Here is a 20,782-nt window from a genome sequence, read left to right as displayed (position 1 = left end):
GCCACGCAGGGCAGTGGTGTGCAACTCAGGTTGTCCCTGATAGTTTGTAAAGAATGATGTTTTTACTGAAATCTTTTACTTCCCATTTCTCTCAATTTGAGCATCTTCCTGACAAACTGCACAGATTGCAAAACAGCATATGTCACAATTGTATCTACGCAGGGTGAAAGAAGTGAAGCACATGATCATAGACTAATACCTCTGATGTGGCACAACTGCACTATCCTGAAACAGGTTCTAATGTAATGGTATTTGATCACCACAACATGTGCGTTACAGCAAGCTGGGCATAGTTATCCACGAGACCCTTCCACAATGGTGAGTTGATCTATAATTTTTGTTCATGAACTTGAAGTGCCTACTTTTGATGTGTTTAAGACTTACTTCTCATAGCTATCATGACATCTTCCTCCTAGCCTCTTCCATAAGTATATTATTTTCATTGTTTTATTTCAAATACTCCAACTGGCTTCATTCAAATCCTAGCAGTTGTCATATATTCATTCTTTGTTTTATCCATTCTTAACTTACAATTTCTGTTGTCAACAGATCACTTTATGCTCGCCCAATAATGGCTGCTGTGTTCGTTCCGGAAGTCAATATGACCACAGAAGCTATGGAAATGTTTCATTACAAATTATCGGACATACTACATGGTAGAATTTGGGAGCTTTTTGTATTCTGTAGTCAATGTCTTTACACATAGTACTGCCTGATGAGATATTGCTTCCTAATCTCCACTTCATTTTCAATTATTGGATGGAGAATTTCTGCTTGACACACAACATACTGTTGTGTTTACTGTTATTTTAAAACCCACTGCCATGAATTCTTAGTAACAGATAGATAGTCTGACTGTTAGCTCCACTTCTGTCTCACCCATTATTATTACATAATCAATAAAGATTAGGCATCACGTGTTGGACCCTTTCTACTATTGCACAACATTCTATTTTATGAAAGTATCATCCTCTCACAATGACATTCTAAGGCTTTGTTTTATGCCTCAAATATTCCCACATATGCTTATGAAGTATATGACCACGTACTTCACCAACGTAAAGAAATCCAGAACTTACTCAAAGTATTCTTGTGGCAAAAACTGAGTGTATAAAAAAGACCTAAGAGCTCTAAAGCCATGTTTCTCCTTGAATGTTAATTCTACTGATTTCCTCATTCTGTCCGCAAGAAATGACAGGCTTTTAGACCTCGTGAAAGTAAAGCTACACATCTGTAGTTTAGTTACCTCTTCTGAACCTTTTCCAGTAGGGGGATGATGCCTCCTGTTTCCCATTTCAGTGAGTTACTTTTTCTTTCCAACAATACACAGTGCCCTGTGTAGCCATTGCTGAGCAGTTCCTCCGAGTCCCCTGATCATGTTGACACTGAATTCATCTGATTCAGCTGCCTTGTTTTCTTATTTCTATACTATGCATCCAATTTTGGCCAGGTCGACCTATTTACAATAGCAGAATCATACAACTCAAGTGGGTATCCTTTTTCTTGCAATTAAGAGTGTGTATTGTGTTGAAAAGTTCTACTGACTAGATAGATTTGCCGGCCGGTGTGGCCATGCAGTTCTAGGCGCTTCAGTCTGGAACCGTGTGACCGCTACGGTCGCAGGTTCGAATCCAGCCTCGAGCATGGATGTGTGTGATGTCCTTAGGTTAGTTAGGTTCTAAGTTCTAGGGGACTGATGACCACAGAGTGCTCAGAGCCATTTGAACCATTTTGAACTAGATAGATTTGTTGCAAGTTATATTATTAACAACACAGTACAACAGTTTCACAATTTGTAACAGTTTAGAATAAAAACAGTGATCTAGAAAACTTAGAATTTGTCTCTTTTATTCCACTCCATGATCACAAAAACATGACAATTTTTGTGATCATACATTAGAGTAAAAGAAACTATTCTACAGTTTTTTTTTATTCCTGACAAGGTTATACAAAAAATAAGACCACAAGAAGCTAATTTGAATTCCTTGCACAAGGTGTAGAAAAAAAGGAAAGATATATGAGAAAAATAACTATTCAAAGAAAACAATACATTGTGTACACATTCCTGTTTCCAAACAACCAGTATGTTCACAAGTGCCATGGTATAAAGACGGGAAATATGGTTATTTGAAACAATCCAACTGTCACCCATTTGTATTATTTAACTCAAAGACGCGTTCAAAACTGTAGCACTGTTCATTTTATTTCAAGGTGTTTAAATGATATGAGAAATAATAAGCAAATAATGTAGATTTTCAAACAAGAGCAATTTCCATTCTAACAGAGTTAGTGAAATGAGCTCTTTTTTTACATTTCTGTTGGCAGCTACAACCAAATATTTGGCCTAAAATATTTTCTGACAGTAAGATGACAATTTACCTTCTGTTCTGCTTAAGTTCCCTTGTGTTTTTGATTGACAAAAAGCTCTTTTGGGCCAGTTTCTTGATAGTATTTTTAATATAATTCCATCAGTTGGAATTTTAAGCTCTTGTATTTTGAGCTGTTATCTACATTTATTATTATCTACTGAGAATACTGCAATCAATTTCAGAGTATCCCATTCTTCACCTACCGATTACAATTATTCACAAGGTGAAACCTTTCTGATCTGTCTGAATTTATTCTTTTATGTTTGATTCAGCCAGCTACCCAGATTTATTTATTTATTTTACAAGGGCTGATGAACAAAAACAGGCTCATTTTTTTTCCTGTAGCCTCCATAATAGTTTCCCATATGTACCATGATTATTACTAAAGAACAGGTTATTAGGTATGATACCAATAGGCAGCAGCACTCTAGTATTGATAGGTTGGTAGCAATGCTGTATTCTGTAGAAGCTCTTTGCATTTCGCGAACCAAACAATGGAAATGACGCAAGAGGAGCAGTAAGGCACAATAATATTGTGTGTTCATGTAAACCACAAAGCCATTGAAACTTGACAAGAGCTGCAACAAGCATATTGTGAATATGCACTACCTTGTGCAACAATGTTTAGGCAGTTCAAGGACTTCAAAGAAGGCCAACTTGTCTACGTTAAGCAAGGTTCTCCTGAAGTCAACATTAACACAACTACAGTGACTGCCTGTGAGGATCAGTGGGTAATGTTTCATAACATCAGTGAAGTGTTGAGAATTACAAATGGCTGTGTCTTTACAATTATGCATTATCATCTCTGTATGACCTGTGTGTGTGCGCGCCCACTGGGAGCCACATCTGACTTCTAAAGAAAAGGCTGTGCGAAAGGAGACAAGCCGTGAGCTGCTGCATCTATTTGCTGATGGTACGGATTTCTTCCTGGAATGTATCATCACCGATGACCAGCATTGTCGAAGTCGTTTTGAATCCTCCTGCAGCCATTCAATAACGATACCTCCACCCCCCCCCCCCCACCCACCTACACCACAGTATCCTCAGCAAACATCGACGGACTGTTGCTTACCCTGTCCGCAGATCATTTACGTGTACAAAAGTAACAGCAGTTCTATCACACTTGCCTGAGGCACTCCAGACAATACCTTTGTCTCTGATGAAAACACTCTTACAGCAAAACATGTTGGATTCTGCTACTTAAGAAATCTTCAAGCCACTCGCATATCTGTGACCCTATTCTTTATGCTCGTACCTTCACTAACAGTCTGCAGTGTGGCACAGGGTTCAGATGCTTTTCAGAAATCTAGGAATATTGAACCTGCCTGCTCCCCTTCATCCATAGTTCGCAGGATATCGTATGAGAAGGGGTCAAACTTGAGTTTCGTACAAGTGATGTTTTTTAAAACCATGCTGACTTGTGACAGAAGCGTTCCTGGCTCATGGAAATTTATGACATTCAAACTGAGAATGTGTTACAAAAATTCTGCAGCAAACCTATGTTAAGGATATTTATCTGTAATTTTTCAGGTCCATTCTTTCACCTTTCACATATATACAGGAGTCACCTGCACTTTTTTCCAGTCATTTGGGACTTTGCGCTGGGTCAGAGATTCACAATAAATGCACACTAAGTAAGGGGCCAGTGCCATAGAGTACTCTCTGTAGAACCTAACTGGAATTCCATCCAAATGCCAGGGGTGCCCATTACTATGTCCTCCAGTCTGTGTAGTTGTCAAATGGTGATATGTTCGCATGGTTCTCATGTGTGAACGATTTCGTAAATGTGAAATTTAAAACTCCGGCCATCCTTTGGCTATCTTCTTCTTTCAAACCCGACTTGCCAATGAATGACTGGATAGAAGCAATTTTACATAGGACCAGAATTTTCTCAAGAGCTCCGTAAGATCTTTTGCTAAGGTATGATGGTGGTGGTAGTTGTATGCTTTGCCCATCAATCTTTTTACAGACGCACAAATCTCTACTAACTTTAGCCTATCATCATTTGCACTTTCCCTTTTGATCCTAGAGCGCAACAGCCTTTGCTTCTTCAGCATTTTCCGACTTTCGTTTTTAAACCATGGTGGGTCTTTTCCATCCTTAATCCACTTTGTAGCAACAAACCCTAAAACACTTCACTTTGTGCAGACTGTCTAACTAGCTGCTCACTACAGTTTCCAGAAAACTATGTTCAAAAGTACTCTGCAAGACTGAATGACTGTACCCCCTGAAATCAAACTATAGACTTCCCAATCTATAGTTGGTAGGTTAAAGTCACTTCCCATTACTACTTCATGATCAGGGTATTTGCAAGCTACTGACCGTAGACTTTCCTTGAATGACTCTAGAACTGTCACAACTGAATTGTACGGCTGGTAAAAACATCTAAAATTAACTTGATTTCACCTAGACCTGTTATGTATGACCAGGTAACTTCAATCACACTCAAATTTGATATCAATACAAACAATATTTTTCTCAATTGCCTCCTATGGCATCTAATCTGTCTTTTCGATATAGTTTCCATGAATCACTTAATACCTCGGAGCTTTCTACTTTGGGCTTCAGCCAGTTTTTGGTTCCAAGAATAATTAGAGTTCAAGAAATTTCAGGAACTTTGCTACCAATATTTCGACAATTTACTGATAAAATTTTGACAGTCAAAAGTGCCTTTATCCTGAATGCAGTCTGAATTTGCTATCTGCATGTTGTAAGGCAAGAGTTCATCAGACAACCTCAAACTACCGCACAACCACAAAAAACCCTACATGCACAACACAAGTACTCTGCTACCCGAGCAGCTGCTTCCTCTGTGTAGTGCATCCCTGACTTATCAAAAGACATCCTACAATTCCCCATTCTATAATGCAGGTCCAGAAATCTGCAATGGAGACCATCATATAGACAATAAAGCCTTTGGGGGTGAGACACTTGACTCAGTTTCAAACTAAAGGAGCCTGGTCAACTCTGGGAATGATTCTGCACGTCGTGAGATCTGCTTGCACCCTACACACCAGTCCAGCAGCCTTCATCACATCCACCACCAGCTGCCTGTATGAACCGAGGATGGCCTCAGAACCCAAGCAACAGACGTCACTGACACCAACATGAGCCGCAACTTGCAGAAGACTGCACCCTGCATGTTCCATAGCTGCAGGCAAAGTCTATTTCATATCTTGGATGAGACCCCTCCGGCAGACACACCGAGTGCACAGTGGCTTTCTTTCCGGCCCTGAATGCTATTTACTTAAGATGCTCTATAATGTTGCTGACATTGGGAGCTCCCGATAACTAGCAAACAGTTGCTCTCATGTACCTGCTCCGACCCTGCTGAAGGAACAGCCACGTATCCACTCACCAGGCAAATAGGCGAGGCCAGAATCCACACTGGCCCCATGCCTCGAACAACGCAAAAGCGTCACCACCAGCAATTCACTCTGCATCAAGTATACTGGAAGGTTGACAACTTAATGAGAGGTGTAGCTTGTTTTTCAGAAGTAATTACAACTGTGATACAGACTGTCCAACATTTACAAAAACATGAGGTTATACCTTTTAAACTGAGAAACATGCACAAAATTTAAGAAATGTAGTACTCAGAAAACACAAGAAAAGCTAAATATGTAACTTGCCGCTCTCCAGGTGGACCAGACAACAGTTGTTTTTAATTTATTTTTTGCATGTATCCGTAGGATATGAAGAGCAGCTGTAACTGCTACTAAACATTTTAATTTTTCTTAGCAGAGCTTATCGGCACAGTGGTGTTCATAGTACCCAAAAACAATGTAGCAGTATTCAAGAATAGTTTATGGGGTATTAGCATTGTCTGAATCCTTTAGAGACCCACACTACATTCATCCACAATTCCATCAATACACCATTTACTCTCACCTCTTCAAACTTATATTTAAATCCATCTTCTGCATTCCCTTTAAACAGCTTTACCTCATCCCCCTCCCTCCTTCACACTTTCCATTTAAGGATGGTACAATCAAAATTTACAACCCATTATCAGATGAAGTATCAAACGTGCAGAGTCTTTATTTTTTATAACAGTTATTATTAATGTTGTTATATTCACAGTTTCTTCCACTGACTAAATGCTGTCTTTCATTTCATCTGATGCTAATTTTTTTTCATCTTCCATGCCACACACAATTTAAATAATTTTTTCATATTTCAATCATCATCTATGCAATAGAACCTGTCTGCTAGTCCTTCCAGTAAAAATCTTACTTTCCTTCGTGTCTTGATTTATTTAGAAAAGCAGTTCCTTCTCTTGCCAATGGTTCACCAGACTACTACTATCATATTTCCTTTTAGTACCACTTCAATTCACATCTTTTGTTCACTCACTTCAAATGCTTTCTTATCCAATTTTATCATTGTTACATGCTGCTTCCACACATGTAAAATTTCAAACACTTCTACTATAATTTAGCACTTATGGTCTTTGAGCTGTTTTACTAATTGGTTCTTCTGTGTATACCAATCTTCTTTGACAGTACCCTAGATATGTCACTTTGAATAGACTTTCACTACTTTTAACACATCTCACTGCATTCTGATATTTAGCGAGTCACTATTCTTCACTGAACTACTTTTCATGGCAACTTTGTTTTGTTTATCATTTACTCCATATTGTGTCAGTCGCACTACCATTCCTTTCTATGCCCTCCTTACCAACACAGTGGCTATGTTGTAACATCAATTTGATGTCTATTCCTTTTACACATTTATTCTTGTTCTGAAATGTTCTTTCTGTAATAATTCCTTCATGTATATGCAAGTTCAGACATATGTCTGCCTAAGTCTGTCTGTGTGTGTGTGTGTGTGTGTGTGTGTGTGTGTGTGTGTGTGTGTGTGTGTGTGTTCTGGATTTGTTTTTCAGAAGTTAAGAAAAGCATATAGTTAACAAGAATGTATTTATTTATGCAGTAATGTTACAAAGAAAATTTAAAAAATATTAACGTATTCAACTTTACGATTTTTGGAAAAATTGCAAGGGTGTTGAAAAAACACTTATCACATTTCTCCAACCTGATGGGAACCTACTTTTGGTCTTTAATAATTCAAGGTTGTACACTTTCTAATCAAATAAAAACAATGGACACACAAATCTCAAATAAAAAAAACTTTACACTGTGATGAAACACAGGTCATTCCTAGTAATTTCTTAATAACTAGCATAAAATTTCTTCCATATATTTTATTTAGTTTTTGAAGGAAGACATGTAATGCGATCATAAAGCTTACACTGTCTGATGCTTCCCATTTGTAATGTATTACATTGGGGGGATAACAGAAAGAGACTGTATCTTTATTGCGGGCAAATATTTAACAGCTCTGCTTGACTTCTGGTAATAAAGAAAATCAACTTAATTCTACTGGCCAAAACAACAATTACTTCTATATTCAAAATACTTTTAGACACACTGCTATCAAGGCGATTTTTTTTTTTTTTTTTTTTTTTGAAAGCTCAAATTTGATGTAACGAAAAAACCCCATGAGTTCCAACAGACATAAGATTTTCATTATGTATTAATGTACTGTAACAATCTTCAGAAGGTTTTTTAAAGCATATTATGTAGACTGCTAAGCTTTAGTGCAGGGTCATTCCATATCAAATCACCCAATAAAAAAAATTTTACACCCACCTCCTTAGATTTTCATGAAATTTGGCTCAAATGGTTCTAATACCATCCTGACAACACCTGCAATTTTTTTTTTTTTTTTTGCTGTATCTCTTACAGTTTTTTTTTTTAATAAATTTTTAAAGTTTGTATGTTTTGCGTTTTCTGAACCTTCGGATATGGTCAGTTTAATTTGTATTCAAACTTTAAATTTGCTTATCTTAAAAACTCTTTTAGATATCATGAATTTTTGCAGCAAGTTTATTTATTATACATATTTGAAGATAAAAATGATGCTATTAAAATATATTAATATTTTCTATGAAAAAAATATATACATGTTTTTTTTTCTTTTTTTTAACGGATGTTTTGTTTTATAAGAATTGCAATATCTCGAGTCTCAGACCTGATAGAATGCTCAAATTTGTTTTAATTTACTCTTAAACATATAGGCTACTTGATAAAACAAAAATAATGATGGCTTTTTAACATGTTTATTAATTATAGTAGATTACATTAGAATTATGTACAAATATAGTTTACTTACGGCACTTATGTATAACCCAACTGATTGCTGGAAACATTGAATTTTTTGAGTAATTTTGTCTTTTTAATAAACATTAATGTTGATTCAAACTGTTTTTCCACTTCATCCAAGAGCTTTCAGTTCTTTTGATACAGTCTTTTTTGAAGTAATACATTCTCCCAGTGCCGCTTGATTGAGGTGCGTCTACTACACAGACTATGTGCTTCAAAGGCACTCTGCAGGAATCTTCTCTTTCAGGCCAATAAAATGATGCAGCGGGTCCTGAAGGACGTAGAAATAGAATTTCTGCATCTTCTTCATCATTGAATATTGTTTTTACCAGTCCAAAGTACCAGTTACCATCATAATTTGCAGCCACATAGCAATTTATGGATGGTTCAACACGAACCCAATCAGAAGAAGAATGGAAAGAAAAGACTAAGGAGGGTTTTACACTATCTGTAGTCCTCCTAATTTCAAGGTTGGTTGTTGGAAGTGGTTTGAAGTTATGAAAACTTCTAGTTCCAGGAATGGTTCGGGTTGCTGAAAAATGTTTTTCTAGTTTTAGCCGTAGCAAATCAGCTTCTTTTTTGTCAATAAAGTGAAAATGAATGTTTTCAATATTTTTTCACAAAACTTATACACATTGATTGCTGTCATTATTTGTTCTTTCTCTGAAAGCTGTAGACTGGCTTTCCTTAAAATTCTTTTAATAGTTCCTCCTAGGCCATCACAAATTGACTTCCCATGACTTGTTGCAAAAAAAGAGTGTTGGGCCTTCAAATTAAAGTCTCTCAAGTGTCCAGTCAAATTTTTAAAACTGTTTCTATTTTTGTACTGCCCAGCACAACCATCTGTAAAGTAGTGAACTGAGTCAATGTCAGTATGATGTAATGACAGCCACTTTGTAATTTCTTTTTGTACAAAGTTAACAAAACCAGTGTCATGTTCTTGGTCACCACTAATAAAACAGTGGTTGGAAACAAAAACATTGTTTTCCTCATTTCTTAGAAAAACTCCAACTGGGTGTAGAGTACAACCATCTCTATTCCAGTGGTAACTTTGGATCTCATTTTGTGTAACAAAGGAATAATTTTCACTGAAATCCATCACAATAATTGCTGTTTTGGGTGGTGGGTCTTCTTTCAATCTTTTAAAGGCTGCTGATTGAGATTTTGCTATAAACGAGTGTGGGGTGAGCTTTTCCAATGACCTAACCAATAAAGAAATGTAGTCTTCAACACTGATAGACTGTTTGATCATTTCTGCCCTGTCTGTGTTAACCCACTGACTGATTACAATTTCTTCTTCTAAATCATAATCTTCACTTAGTTTTTCAGTTAAGCACTCTGTTAGTGCAGTATTTGCAGGACAGCTGTTGCAATGATGTAGCATGCAGTTTTGGTTTTCTGTGTTGCACACAAGCATCTTAATTAGGTCTTTATAAGATTCTTCAATTTTCACAGCATCCAGTAATAGTTTAACATTCTGGTGGATACTGCATACACATACAGTGTGTGTACCCGCAGCACCAGCAAGGATACACCATTTAGGTCTCAAGAAACAAAATTTTGAAAATCCTACTTCTACCTCGGGATTCTCCCATTTGAAAGAATAATAGAGTTCTCTCAAGTTACAAAAAATGAGTCTTTTTTGCATGTACACATTTTTTTGAACACTTACTTTGTCTTTTGTTCCAGGTAGCACTCTGGAACTTTCATCCTTTTCATAAAAATCTGTTACAAGTCTTACTATATTTTCAGAAAGAGTTTTACCTTTTTTTGGACCAGGAGTTTCCAAAATACCCTTTCCAGATTTTAGCTTTCTAGCTTGTCGCACCATGTACTCACTTACATTAAATTCTTTCATCACTTTATTTCGAGTCCAAGAATCTGGAGCCAAGGTCAGAATCTGGATTTTTCTAGACCTCCCAACAGATGAAATCTTCTCTTTCATAAGAGAAATTATTACATCAAAATCCTTTGCTTTCTCAACCACACTTTTCTTCTTCGTCATCATCACAACTTGGTGCATCATATTTTAATGCTTTTGAAACCGCCTTTTTTTGCAGTCTTTTCAATACTGCTAACCTTCCTTTTAAAATAAGACCCTTTACTTTGTTCTGACAAGCCATGAAGCTTTATCGGTGTTAAACCTAAATAATCAAGAGCAATGTTTGTTTGTACGAGGGATTCATTTCTGGATTCCAATGATTCTAATTCAACCATGACTTCATCATCTGTTTCACTTTCATTGACTTCAACTCTTAATTTTTCCTCACAAAAGTTACGGCACGTTGAGCAAAGCTTTTGTCCAGGTTTTATGCTAATATTTTTTGTCAGTAATTGTGTAGAAAGATCCAAGCCTACACTTCAACGATTTTTTGATGGGCTTTTTGTGTTTTTTTAGTGGGTCTGCACATGTTGTTTGATACTTTTCAAAAACATTTAAAAAGTAGTAGCTGTGGTGTGAACATATATTCTTAAATTCACACAGATTAATTCCAGATCGTAAGTGGATCAAATCTTTTTCTTCCTCACTCAATTCTGATACCGGTTTTAACTTTTTTGAAGGTGTGTAGGTTGTTTGGAAACAGTCAGATTTTTTAAATAACCCTACACTACAGGTTTGAATATCTGACATACTGATTTCACTTTTGGTCTGATTACTGTTCTGGTTACTTTTGTAGGATATTGGAAAAGAATCTCTGTAAACTAAGCAACAGTACTTACTGAGAGTTCGAATAAACTTAATAAAATGCTATCCAAGCACTATTTAACACTGTAATAATTTTTTACTTCAAAACACAGGAGTAACAATACAAAATCCAAGTGTACATTGTTACTCCAAGAAGACAAACTTATTTTCGGTGTCTAAGTCACTTGGCATTTTTTATTTTTAAAATATAATTAATATTATTTTAAAAATTAGATAACTATTAAACAGGTTAAAAAGCCAACATAATTTTTCTTTTATCTAATAGCCTATACAATTAAGAGTATTTTAAAACAAATTTGAGCTTTCTATCAGGTCTGAGACTCTAGATATTGCAGTTTTTGTAAAACTAAACATCCGTTACCTAAAAAAAGAAATAAAAAACTTATAAATTTGTTTTCATTTGGAAGAATTTAATATATCTTTATGGTAATTTTTTAACATTTAGATATAATACACAAACTTATTCCAAAATTTCATACTGATATCTTGAGTATTCTTTAACATACAAATTTTTTTAGTTGTGAGGACACGTTTAAGTTACAATTTCCGACTGCTGAAACAAAGCCAAATCTAAAAACTTTAAAAATTTATAAAAAAAACTATAAGAGATAGAGCAAAAAAATTTTACAAGTGCTTTCAGGATGATAAAAGAAGTAATTGTACCAAGTTTCATCAAAATCTGACATGGTTGGTGTCAAGGCCTGGGTGACTTGACATGGAATGACCCTGCATGTATTATGTTTTGTTAAAATAATAAAAGTGCAGAGCCAAAAGTTATAATTTTAATTGAAATATTTTCATTACTAATATTAGCTTTATTTAGGGGTATGATTTTCAAAGTCAAATGAGTGTACTTAAATGACAATTATTCGACACAGACAAATGTTTACATTTAAAACATACTTCTTCAGCAGTAAAGATAGTTAAAGTTCTCTACTGATAGTTTTAATAATGTCTCTGTTTTGAAGCCACAATGAAAAATTGGATTTCACTGCCTTCATGTTTGCATTAATGTAATACATTCTTCATAATGTGCTTGATTCGGGTACACTAACAGTACACAAAATGTTTTCCAAAAGCTCAAAACAAGTGTACTCTTTCTCTGGCTAAAAGTGACACTCCCAGTCCATACGGGTGGAGAAAAAGTAGTTCGGCATCTCCTTAATCACACACATTCTTGATTACGGCAAAGTACCTCCTGTCATAATAAACAGCTGCCACAAAACAGTTTTCTTGAGGATGGGTACACGATCATTGAGGAGCATTTTCATTTTGGAAAAATCAGTTAAAGACTTTCAGAACACGGTATTTTTCTAATTTCTACTGAAACACAGATAAGTGGATTGTAATTGTGAAAATTCCCGGTAGCTGGCATTGTGCCGGTTGCCAAACACCTCTGAGTTTCTTCTTTTGGCAATCTACGTAGCAATTGTCTAAGAAACTCTAAGAAAATTTGTCACTATTAGCCATGCAGAAATTGAAAACACCTGATGTAGTTGTTATGTAAACATCATCATCTAGCAGGAAACTAGCTTTTCTCAATACAAGTTTTACAGATCTTCCCAATCCATCACACACAGATTTACCGTGGCGAGTAACAAAAAAGGAATTTTAAGCATCAACGGAAAAATCATTTCTGTGTTCACCCAAGTTTTTAAAGCTTTTTTATTATTTTTATATTGAGCAGCACACATATCAGTGGAACAATGCAGTTTCTTGACTTGATGGTAGGGTTCAGCCAATTATGTAACCTTTTCTTTTTGAACGCAGTTTGCAAATCCTACATCATGATCCATCTTACGAAGCAATGGTTTGTTGTTATCAATTTATTTTCCTCCTTTATCACATAAACACAAATGGACTGGATTGTACAGCTGCTTCTTGTCCAGTGGTAACTTCAGATTTCCATCTGAATTACAAAACAGTAGTTTTCATCAAAGTGCATTAACAGAATTGCTTTTTCTGGGGTTAGCTTTTCTTTCAAATTTTTCACTCCCCTTGCATGACATTTAGACATGATTGGGCATATTTTAAGTGCCTGTAATCTTATTACCAACAAATCAGTGTATATTCATCATCAACAGTTGCAATTGCTTTACCAACTGAGTCCGATGGTCTGAGTTACTCCACTGGCTGTGCTTCAGTTTCATCATAAGCATCTTTCAAAAATTCCAACAATTTGACAGCACTGGGAAAACTACCACAGTGATTAAGCGTGTAGTCATAGTTTTCCAAGTCATATACAAAAATTTTTTTATAAGTTCTTTATATGTTCTTCAATGTGTTCTGCACCCAAAAGCAGTTTTACATTTTGGCGGATACCATAGACACACACAGTGTGCCTGCAGCACCATTTAAAATACACCACTTTGGTCTTACTGAACAAAATTTAGAAAAAAACAATGTTAATGTTTTGAGTTCTCGCGTGCATTTTTATGCATATACACATTCTTCTGAATCCTATCAATCATGTACATTCACAATTTTGGTAAAAATCAGTGACAAACTTTACTACTACATCAGTGATCATTTTACCCTTTTTGGTTCAGAACCAATTTTTAAAAAATCTGTTTTCAGTTCCCTTGCCTGTGGAGCTACATACCCACAAAAATTGAATTCTGATTTTTTTTTTCTTTTGACCAAGAGGGAGGAGCTAAAGTAACAACTTTAAATTTTTAGATCTCCTTACACCAGCTACTTTTAGTTTCATTAATAATATCATGGCATCAAAGTCTTTGGTGTTATCAATTTTATCATACATTTTATTCTCCCTACTGTCAGAAATTTCAACATTGCAACCCAATGCCTGGTACATTTTTTTTTTCTTCCAAAGCACACTTCACTTTTTCTAGCTTCCATTTGCCATATGAGGCCTTGCTGTGATTTGGAATGGAATGAAGTTTTAAGGTAGAGCATCTCAAATATATGGTTTGACTTTTTAGCATTGACTCATGAAATCTCCTGGTCCCTGACATCACTTTCATTTCCCTCACTGATTTGAATTCCCCCCCCCCCCCCCCCCCCCCACAAATTTTATGACATGTGGAAGGTTTCTTGCCTGAATGGACATCAATTCTATTCACACTTAATGATTTAGAAAAAGCCAAAAGAAATGATAAATGGCTGCACTACAAAGAAATATGACACTTCTCACAAAGAGACAGACGGGTCATTCCATGCCAAACTGAGCCTGAGGCTTATTTTTTGAAAAAACGCCAAATTGAACAATGTTATAGTTTTTTGAATCTACAAAAGTTGAATTTTACTGTCCTGAAAAAATTATAAAAATTACACAATTAACTGAGGAAATATAGTTAAACAAAGTTGGCGATTCTACAGATGAGGATGGAAAAGAAAAGGTTTGCTTTTTGTGTTGGCAGCTGTTTAAATTTGGGTTGCAGTGATTGTTGATGTTTTAATTGTTAAATTTCAAGATCAGAATCTTATCTTTCTGACAAACTTCAGTTTTTAAAGAAAGGTAAGTTATTAAGTATGCAGCTAATTCACAAAAGTTACTATGTATTTAGTGTCCCACCCGTGACAAAAAACATGAAAAAGTTTACCTTCTAACTCAGCAATTATAGTAATTCTATGTATTTTAGGTTAGAAGTAAGAAAAACAAATAAAAACATCCAATGAACCATAAGGCACCTTCTAAGTTGTAAATGATCATTTATAAATGTTAAAAGAAATTGTGTCCCACCCGTGACAGGTTTTTGATGTTGCTCAAATCTAAACCATTTGACACTTCTTGTTATTGTTAAGTTAAATTGGTTGATATAACAAGTGCTTTGATGGTTTACACTAAATAAAAACTTACTGTTTATTCAGAAAATGGGAAAACATCAGCAGAGTGTATGAGAAAACTTCGCGAAAAACTGAAGAAAGATACCAGCAAGTACAATGTCCATAAAGAAAAAGAAAGAGAGCAGGATAAAAGAAGAAGGGAAAATATGAAGATGAAGGTATCCTCCAGTGAAAAATCTTTATTGGAATATCTAAAGAAGGAGGCTGAAAGAAAAAATCAAGTACAGACAAACTAAAATCCATATTAATTAAAGATCAGTCTGAGACCTGTATTTCCCAGTTAGGATCATATAAATGTCCTCAGTCTCTTGGCAAAGCTGTTTCTCGGGTAAAGAAGGTGCTTCCTTCAAGCCCCTCAAAAAAATCAGCAGTAATAAAAAAGCTTGTAAGTGAAAGCTTACCTAAAAAGGTAGTAAAGCAGATTTTCCCAGTAGTGAAGAAAACATCTCGTAAACTTACAGGTGATAATCTGCTCAAAATACAAAATTTTTTCACGAATGATGAAATCAGCAGGCAGACACCTGGTATAAAGGATGTAAAGTCTATTGTAGACCATGAAACTGGGAAAAGAGATTGCAGAAACGTCACAGGAATATGACAGTTAAGGAAGCATTTTTTCTTTTTAAGCAAGACAATCCAGATATTGATATCAAGATTTCAAAATTCTACGAGTTGCGGCATACACAGATTACAGTGGTCACTATTTGTGTTTGGATGAAAACAGGGCTACAGTAATTTGCAATTGTGAGCGATGAACTGTGTCATGACAAGTACTCAGTTTATGCATGTTTGAAGAGTATAATAAGTAAGCTCGATACAAATTTTTTCTGATGGTTGCGCAGGTCAATTTAAGAACAAATTCACCATTTCTAACCTTTGCTACATGATGCAAGACTTTGGAGTGTCTGGAGAATGGTTTTTTTTTTTTTTTTTTGCAACATCACATGGGAAAGGTGCAGTGAATGGCATTGGAGCTGTAACAAAAAGGGCTGTTTGGAATAAAGTTAAGCAAAGAAAAGTCATCATCAGCAACGCACAGGAATTTTTAGACTGTGCCAAATCATCTGTTTCTGGAATAAACTTTCTTCTTCTGACAAAAGATCATATTAATGAAAACAGAGACCTTCTGGATGGTCGCTGGAAAGCTGTTAAAAAAATAAAAGATATTCGCAGCAAGCATTACTTCAACGGTTACAATACCTGTAACCTAGTATGTGGTAGAACTTTCCTAAAATCAGATTTAGAGAAAGTGGAGGATTTCCCACTTTCACCCAACATACATTCACTAACCTACACAGATTCTGAGATGAGTGATGAGGAATCATATCCTGATGTCCTGTTGACACCCAATTCCCAAGAAGTTACAGGTTCAGAACCAGCTGTGGAACAAATCATGCCAGGAACATTTATTTTAGTCGAGTTCCAAACTGCAAGAAAGAAATCCACTACATACAGATATGATGCAATTGCACAGAGAAGTGTAGAAGACAATGGGGAAATACAGATTATGTGTATGCGATCTGTTGGGGACTCAGCAAAGGTATTTAAAGCTGACAAGCAGAATGTATCCTACGTAGAGTTTAAACAAGTTCTTGCTATTCTCACGAATCCAAATGTCAAACATGTTGGGGACACCTCATATTATGAGTTTCCCGGCAATTTAGACATTTTCGAAAGTGGGTGAGAGGTCAAGTGTATTTTTTCAAAGTGGTACATTCTTCAAGTGAAATAATTAAGTACTCAGAACTGTAAACCAATACTATACCAAAATTTATATTATTTATAAGCAACAAAAATGTTGTACAAAGTTATTAAAACCTAAAGTGCGCTCTAAGTATATATTACCTACCGATTCATAGCTAACTGACATAATAAAATCAGTTTAAATTTAAAAAAAAAAAAGATTGTACTTCACATGAGTCCCACCCGTGACAATTCCTTGTCCCACCCGTGACAGTCTTTGATTGCAATTATTGTAAGTATTACTAATCTAATATTTATTGATATTATGTTATGTAGAGAATTGTTCTATTAATGCGAATTCAATATTTTAAAAAGAAAATAAGTGCATAAATCACAGAATTCTTCTAAAATGTTGGTGGTTATTCAATGCTACGTCTATTTGCTGTCCCACCCGTGACAAAGTTTTAAAGATGAATAACAGCTCAATTTGTAAACTTCTGACATTCAGATTTAAAGGGAAGGTAAAACAATTATTTGTAAGGCAACCAGTCAATTTTTACTTTATTTCTATTTATACTTTATGTTATATCAGCATCTGACTGTTGAAAAACTTAGTGCAACTGTCCCACCCGTGACAATGGAATCCCCCAGAGAGAAACTGTTGCATGTGGGCAATGCTCACAAACACATACCAGCAATTGTTACAGTGTTTTCATGTAAGTGCAGGTTTCAAGCAAGCTTCTGCAAACACACAGAACACTGTCACTGTGAGTTGGTGATTAGCTGCACAGATAAATGCAATATATTATTTTCTTTCAAAAATCACTTAGTTAATAAAATGAAATAAATTTTTCATGCCTAAAATTAATTTGTCTGCCTAGAATAACTGATATTTAAATATGCTAATTCAAGACCCTTGCATCTGAGGCAGTAGGTATCACACCTGGCTGAACTTAATTGAAATGATCTGTTTTTCGTCACTGTAAAAAGCCTTCTGATTTGCAGTTTATTTGCATGCCCATTCACAGGAAACTTATAATTTTTACTTTGTTAGAAAACTTACAACCTTACTAATTTTTAAGACAAAAACAAGGTTCCCATCTGGTTGGAGAAATGTGATATAAGTGTTTTTCAACATCCTTGTAATTTTTCCAGAAATCAAAGTGACACACACTAATATTTCTTCTAATTTTCTCCATAACTTTTTTGCTTAAATAAATACACTCTTGTTAACTATATGCCACTCTTAACTTCTGAAAAATAACTCCAAATGAAAAGCTTCATGTACACCCGAGTTATGAGTATTTCTGTAGATAAATACTATATTGCATGGGCATTTTTACAGTGCAAAAATATCAGAGCATCACTATATCAAAAAAAGAAATCAAAAAAGTTTTAGTCTGAGACTTAAAAGAATTATCAGAAGTTCTTGTTGTAAGAATAAGCAGGTATACAATGTTGCATGAAAATCTCAGATGGAGGGTTAGAAATCCTAGAATTACTGGACAATTTGACATAGAATGACCCCTTAGTCACAGCCTAGATGTTATTACTTAACATTCATCATTGTTGTTTAGAAATTTTATGGAGGTACTTCAGCTCACAATTTGTGGAAGAACAGGCTTAAATCCAAATCACTGATTCAAGTGGAAAACATTTGTTTTGGATTTACTATGCATAAAATAAAGAACCTTTGTTTACAGGAAAATAAACTCCACTTTAAAAGTGGACACCGAACTGCAAAAATCAGAAAAAAAATTCCATTCTCTTGTGGGCAATGTGCAGTAGCGCCAAGTAGAAAGACTAGAGGCCCTAATATAATTACAACAGAATGTTCTACTTAGTATCACTCATCAAAGGTCCCTGCAATTTTTCGCAAGTACAGGAACATTTCCAATAGACGCGTTGAATGAGTTAATAGCTGCAGGCTATCAAAGCGTTAGACTTTACTAATTTGTTGAACTCCTTGTATAGTTTTCGTTTATCGCCACAAATAATGAAGCAAGAAATCTTAATCAATACAATGACCAACAATGTTTACATGGTAATTATATTCTTCCCTTAATATACTGACGGCGATGTACACTCGTACTTGTTCCCACTTGGTTCGTCAGAAAATAAACTATTGCATTTACTGAGAACAACTGATAACTTTTTTCTATTTCCATGTAGTACTTAATAAAACTAAAGACAATTTCATTGGTCCTGATAATACCGTAATTACTGGACGTACCACCCAATACTTACAAGCAGTGTAAAAATCACAGGAACATTATGAGTTTACCTTGCATAAAAAAGTTTTGACGGCCTACGGCTTGAAAGTGACGTAATATGCACATACTTCGTGATTACATTTGGCAGAGTAATTCCACTGGCGTCTTTCAATAAAAAGGCACGATTCACCATTTAGAAGCAAATCATACTATCTGCAGTTGTTTAGTTGGGCATATATACGACCTTCGGATCATCTGTTCTTAGTTTCATCAGCTTTCAATGCTAGATAGACCACGACCATTGTAACTCATTAATCCAACTAGAACTAAAGAAAACCATATCCGCGGCTTATACGTTGTCAGGCTGAACCTATCAACAACGATGTTTAAATATCGAATTACGTCTTTAACAGTAAGTTGTGTCAATAGACACATAGGTTGGTTATGTACCTTTTTTCCGCTCTTCCAAAGTGACTAATACACGAAAATTGAAAACGTATTTTACACTGACGACGCAGCTTGTTTAATGACATTAACTTACATTTGGGTCGCATTTTTTATGGAAATAAAGCTGTGAATTACTGGAACTTTATATTTCCGATAAGATCAAATTACAGCATCCGTTTGCCTACCTTAAACAGATAACAAGTTGGTTATTAAAGGCGAAATTCAGTCGCAAGCGACGAGCATAATTACATGTCGCCCATGTCACTGGAATCATGACTAAGCTAGAGGCCTATGATTTACAGCAAATCGTAGAAGCAACACTGAAATGTCACGACGGAGAAGCGAGACAATAACCAAATCCACAATTCTCGAAATAGTCTTACAAGTTCGTCCAGGTACCGCTGTTTATACCACACATTATACAAATGTGCACGATACCAACCAAAAGTTTAAAAATGAAACACTAGAATGCTAACAATCCGTTCTCTTTATTCGCGTTAATTTATTTTATCACTCGTGAAACAGAATCGATTGTACGGAAAATTACCGCAATAACCGTTCTTTTCACTCGAATTCGACACTTCCAAATAATAAAATTTGAAATGGAAACAAACCCGAAATTCACTCACCGCAAAAAAATGTCTACAGTAATGGATCTTCTGCAAGAAAAACAACAGCTCAAAGTCAAGGACCACCATTGTGAACTTGGGTTTCCATTCGCCAAGGACTACAGGGATAAAATTATTAGTATGTACAGCAGAATAAATAAACCATTGCAGATTAACCGTACCTCCTTCTGCAATCCGAATCAGCAGCAATAATTTTTCCGTATAGGACTGGCTACTGCAAATGCCAAACTGAATCGCCAGTCTCATCAACATCTCTCTCCCTTCTATCGTATGCTTCAAAATTGCACTGATTATGACAAATTCTTACGGCTTCGTAATGGATCCATGCTCTCTCTAATATAGTTCCATCATATTTTACAATTAAGAAAAAAAATCATCCATGTATGGTTACAGTACGATAGTACAACACACAGCCATATTACAAACACTTCTCTTCAACGAGACAAAGCAATAAAGCTGTGTCTCACAAATAACATAGCTCCACAGCTGTTCATGCCCTATCAATACGCACCAAACATGTTTCTCAGCTGCTTGTGACATCGATATTCACAGTCGACATGAAATGTCAAGAAAACTCAAAAAAATTAACACACAAGGACACAAACGTTGTTTCAGTGTACAGATTTTGTGAATATAATTTAATTTTAGTCGCGAAGTAAAAAGCTAAACTCTACTGCCTATACTTCAGCAGCTGATGATATTCGTGTTTTAGAGATAATCGACAGTTATCGATAGAGAATTAGCAATAGGACAACAA

At 35.5% G+C, this 20,782-nt stretch overlaps 1 protein-coding gene across 4 annotated transcripts in view; it reads right to left on the bottom strand.

Moving 5' to 3' along the window:
- LOC124594785 (E3 ubiquitin-protein ligase TRIP12) overlaps window positions 1–20,452 on the bottom strand; it is a 232,545-nt gene extending 212,093 nt beyond the window's left edge. For 2 of the 4 annotated variants that reach the window (XM_047133192.1, XM_047133195.1), the window contains exon 1: window positions 20,187–20,452. The gene's annotated coding sequence lies outside the window, so the exon portion shown is untranslated. The remainder of the gene's footprint in view (window positions 1–20,186) is intronic. The other 2 variants (XM_047133193.1, XM_047133196.1) reach the window with 1 other exon arrangement.
- Window positions 20,453–20,782: the final 330 nt, after the last annotated feature.

This window comes from Schistocerca americana, chromosome 2, assembly GCF_021461395.2.
Source record: "Schistocerca americana isolate TAMUIC-IGC-003095 chromosome 2, iqSchAmer2.1, whole genome shotgun sequence".
Taxonomy (NCBI): Eukaryota; Metazoa; Arthropoda; class Insecta; order Orthoptera; family Acrididae; genus Schistocerca; species Schistocerca americana.
The sequence above is the reverse complement of the archived record's forward strand: the minus strand, read 5'-3'. Positions and strand labels throughout refer to the sequence as shown.